Below are 5,000 nucleotides of genomic sequence, written 5' to 3'. Positions count from 1 at the left end.
CACCATTTACCCCCCCGTGTGTGTGTGTGTGTGTGTAACTGAGTATGTTTACCTTGTACTTTTACCAATTTTCAGGTGTTTGTACTCGAGTAATTCCATTATAGAGCAATATATAACATTCCTCTACAATATTATGAGGTAAATGTCTAGATGCTGCGTTCACAGGAACTTGGAAAACATCAGTATCGGCATCGGCTATCGACCAGAATTTAACAATCAGAGCACTGAATTATGAGGGGAAACCATGATAACAAACTAAAAGACTGGACCGTTAACACCTTTATCTTGACCAACAGAGGTTCAGAGTGTCTTCACACCGAATGTGTGTGTAAACACACTGTGTGTGTGTGTTTGAGCTTGAGCTTGCATGCACACACATCTATCCCCAGCTGTGTGTATGCATGTGTCTTATGTTTTGTGTGTGGATTATATGTACATGCACTGTCCCTGCATGTGCGTCTATTACATATCTCTGCACGTGCAAATACAAACATGTCCTTTCCGCCTGTACATCCACACTTGTTTGCCCGTTTGTACGTCTGTGCACGTGCGTCCGCAGGCGTGGCCGCCGCTGCGCGCTTGTCTGTGATGTCACTTACAGTCTCGGTATCGGTCTGGTCTGACCCCCCCTGCCCACCTCCAGCCCGGCCCTGACCCCCTCCCGTCCTGCCTTCGTAGCCCCAGGAGACGTGGAGGGTGATGGGGACTGGCACCGCGGGGGCCTCCCTGGCTGGTGCCGCTGCTGGTGGTCTCACTGGCCCATTAGTGGCTCGCTGTCGCACTGTCACAGTGACAAAACAGAGGCCTGTCAAATTAAGTCGGGGCCAGAATATCGGGGAAGTGTATTTAAACGCAGCCAGGGGACGGGGGGTTGTGGAGGGCCAGGATGAGCGAGCGAACGTCGCTAATGCTGACGCTAAACCGGGGTGACAGCTGGATAGCTGATCACAGGGGAGGCAGGGCGAGGGAGGCAGCGGGAGAGAGGGAGAGGAGCGCCGGATAATGGCGTCTTGTCCTGGGGAGACTTGTTAAGGGTCTGTCCAGACGTTCCTGGGATCTGAGAGCAGGTACAGCGCTCCCAGTTTAGCCCAAACATCTTGGAGTCACTTTCTCAAGACCAGATCGGACTGATGAGGTGTGTGTGTGTGTGTGTGTGTGTGTGTGTGTGTGTGTGTGTGTGTGTGTGTGTGTGTGTGTGTGTGTGTGTGTGTGTGTGTGTGTGAGACGCTGCAGGGAAACAACATAATATTAATGCAGCTGAAACTTTCTCCCTGGTGTTGCCCTCCCGTCAGCCCGAGCAGTGAACCTGCGTCGGGTTTCTAGGGCGCGTGAATCAAAATGTCCTCCCAAAGGGGGTGGGAGAGGCGGAAGCGTTCCCCGTTATAAAGACGCCGTCGTCCATGAGCGCCGTGGCCTTCTGTTGCAAGGAGCAGCAGATGTTGGTGTACTGAACAGTTTACTTTGAAGTACACCTTGATCACCTGTGGTGCACTCATAGTATTTGTGCAAGTCACCTAGAAGTATGCTCAAAGTGTCTATTTAGCCTCAACTGGTGTAGCTTTGGTCGGTGTTTCTGGAAACTAAAAAGAGCAGATCAATTTAGTCCCAGTACCAAAAAACGTACTGTATGTACGTTCCCAATATGTAGCAAACATTATATACTTAGTTGTACTTCCAAAAGTATATATACAACTTCTTCTCTGTACCATGTTTACCATGTGTATATAGATATGTTTATATATATATTTATATATAAATATGTTTCTTAATAATTATTATATGTTGTATGTAAATATGTTAGATTTGTAGATTTGGAGCTGTAACAAAAGTAATTTCCCCCTGGGATTATTAAAGTATTTCTGATTCTGATTCTGATTCTGATTCTCTTATCAGTATATGTGTCATGGTGTGTAGTTTATGTGTCATGGTGTGTGGTTTTTGTGTCATGGTGTGTAGTTTATCTGTCATGGTGTGTAGTTTGTGTCATGGCATGTAGTTAATGAGTCATTGTGTGTAGTTTATGTGTCATGGTGCATAGTTGATCTGTCGTGGTGTGTAGTTTGTGTCGTGGTTTGTAGTTTGTGTCGTGATGTGTAGTTTGTGTCGCGGTGTGTAGTTTGTGTCGTGATGTGTAGTTTGTGTCGCGGTGTGTAGTTTATCTGTCGTGATGTGTAGTTTGTGTCGCGGTGTGTAGTTTGTGTCGTGATGTGTAGTTTGTGTCGCGGTGTGTAGTTTGTGTCGTGGTTTGTAGTTTATCTGTCGTGATGTGTAGTTTGTGTCGTGGTTTGTAGTTTGTGTCGTGATGTGTAGTTTGTGTCGCGGTGTGTAGTTTATCTGTCGTGGTGTGTAGTTTGTGTCGCGGTGTGTAGTTTATCTGTCGTGGTGTGTAGTTTGTGTAGCGGTGTGTAGTTTGTGTCGTGGTGTGTAGTTTGTGTCGCAGTGTGTAGTTTATTTGTCGTGATGTGTAGTTTGTGTCGTGGTGTGTAGTTTGTGTCGTGGTGTGTAGTTTGTGTTGTGATGTGTAGTTTGTGTCGCGGTGTGTAGTTTGTGTCGCGGTGTGTAGTTTGTGTCGCGGTGTGTAGTTTGTGTCATGGTGTGTAGTTGGTGTTGTGATGTGTAGTTTGTGTCGCGGTGTGTAGTTTGTGTCGTGGTGTGTAGTTGGTGTTGTGATGTGTAGTTTGTGTCGCGGTGTGTAGTTTGTGTCGTGGTGTGTAGTTGGTGTTGTGATGTGTAGTTTGTGTCGTGGTGTGTAGTTGGTGTTGTGATGTGTCGTTTGTGTCGCGGTGTGTAGTTTGTGTCATGGTGTGTAGTTTGTCTTCATGTAATTGATAAGTACTGCAGGTCTCCGTGAAGAGAGGAGGAGGAAAGGAAAGGAGACGAGAACAGAAAAGAGAGGAGGAGGAAGGAGAGAAAGACAAGAGGACAGAGGAGAAAACAAGCAAAGGGGATGAGGAGGAGAACAGAAAAGGAGGAGGACAAGAACGTGGAAGAGAGGGGGAGGAGAAGAGCAAGAGGAGGAAGAGGGAGAAAAGAGGACGAGAGGAAGGGAAGAGGAGGAGTCTCTCCCGCCCTCTCTCTCTCTCCCTCTTTTTCTCCCTCTCTTGCTCTCTCTCCATCTCCCACTCTCTCTCCCCCCCTCTCTCCCCCTCTCTCTCCCACTCTCTCTCTCCTTCTCTCTCTCCCTCTCCCCCCCTCTCCCTCTCCCTCTCTCTCTCTCCCTCGCCCTCTCTTTCTCTACCCCCCTCTCTCCCCCCCCCTCCCCCTCTCTCTCCCCCTCTCTCTCTCCTTCTCTCCCTCCCTCTTCCCCCCCTCTCCCTCTCCCTCTCTCTCTCTCTCTCTTTCTCCCTCTCTCTCCCTCTCTCTCTCCCTCTCTCTCTCTCCCTCTCTCTCTCTCGCTCCCTCTCTCTCTCTCTCTCTCTCTCTCTCTCTCTTTCTCCCTCTTTCTCCCTCTTTCTCCCTCTCTCTCCCTCTCTCTCCCTCTCTCTCTCTCTCTCTCTCTCTCTCTCTCTCTCTCTCTCTCTCGCTCCGTCTCCCCTGTCCCTGTGTGTTCCATGGGTGGAGGCTGATGCAGCGTGGCAGCTCCCTCCCTGCAGCCACAGGCCTGCCCACAGCCACTGCAGATGATAGTTTTAATTGCTTTCAATCTTTCAGGCTAGTCCCTGCCCGGTGGCATCAACTACTGTGTGTGTGTGTGTGTGTGTGTGTGTGTGTGTGTGTGTGTGTGTGTGTGTGTGTGTGGGCACCAGTGTCTCTACGGGGATGTTTGGACCCAGCTGTGTGCGCGTGTGACATGCATGGGCGCTTGTGTACATATGAGTGTGTGTGTGTGTGTGTGTGTGTGTGTTGAAGGAGAACTGTTATTGTCTATAGATGCAATGTGCACACACACACACGCGCGCGTGCACACACACACACACACACAAACACACAGGCAAACACACACACCCGTTCATGCACGCTAACACACACACACACACACACACACATACACACACACATACACACACACACACATACACACACATACACACACACACACACGATGATGGATGTGCTTGTCCATTATCGGGGGCAAATTAATTAACGGGGAATTAAGACCTTGCAGTGATGCATCTGATGCGCGCAGCTGCAGAATGCGATGACTTGGAGAAACATATGTTGTTTCACCAGAAGTCCCGTTAGTGCTGAAAGGCCGGCGTCGCCGCGGCAACGCTCCCTAATAAGGCCGAGCGCCGACGCACATGAATCAGCGGGCTCCTCTCGCCGTCCTGCGAGCGTCCATAAATAATAAACATGTCGGATTTCACGCAAAGACCTCAAAACACTCACTCACTTCCATAAAAGCGTCTGAACTACATAACCAGCGATCAATTATTCAGGAGGGCTGCGGCGCCGGTGGAGAGGAGCGCAGGGTGCCGCACGCGTCCGACAGGAGCGGCGCTCCTTTCCGGGGCCGTGCGGGAGGTTTTCTTTTTGACCCTTGTGGTTAAAGTGTAGGTTCATGCTACATTAAAATCTCTCTGCCGCAGGTTCCCAACATGCTTCGATGCAGGTGAGCAAAACGTTAGAGCTTTCCTTTTCAGTGTGAATTTTAATTTGCTAATTGTTTTTAAGGAGCTTCACAAATCCAATGACATGTCCTCCAATCAAAGTATTGCATCTCTCCGGGGCTGCGTTGTCATGTAAGATTGCCGCCCAAAACGTTTCCAGGGAGAACGACGTCGTCCTTCCTTCCGTCATTTCTCGGTAAGAAAGGGAGGGAAACACGTCCAGACCTTTGGGGGCGCGGAACTCAGCGGACATGGGTTTGGAACAGAACTCGGACGACTGAAACGACGACGTCCGCTACGTTCAGTACAACAGTCGGTGCAGATATTGATTGAGGACCATGGTGTCTGAGCTGCTCTCCTCAGTGGGTGGTGGACTTGTGGTGACTGTGGCTGTCCTCTCACAGCTCCTCTCCCGCTCAACACGGGCCTTGTTGAAATGTGAGGCGGTTG

This window comes from Zeus faber (assembly GCF_960531495.2).
Source record: "Zeus faber genome assembly, chromosome: 20".
In the NCBI taxonomy this organism is placed as follows: Eukaryota; Metazoa; Chordata; class Actinopteri; order Zeiformes; family Zeidae; genus Zeus; species Zeus faber.
This window is presented reverse-complemented; position numbering follows the sequence as displayed.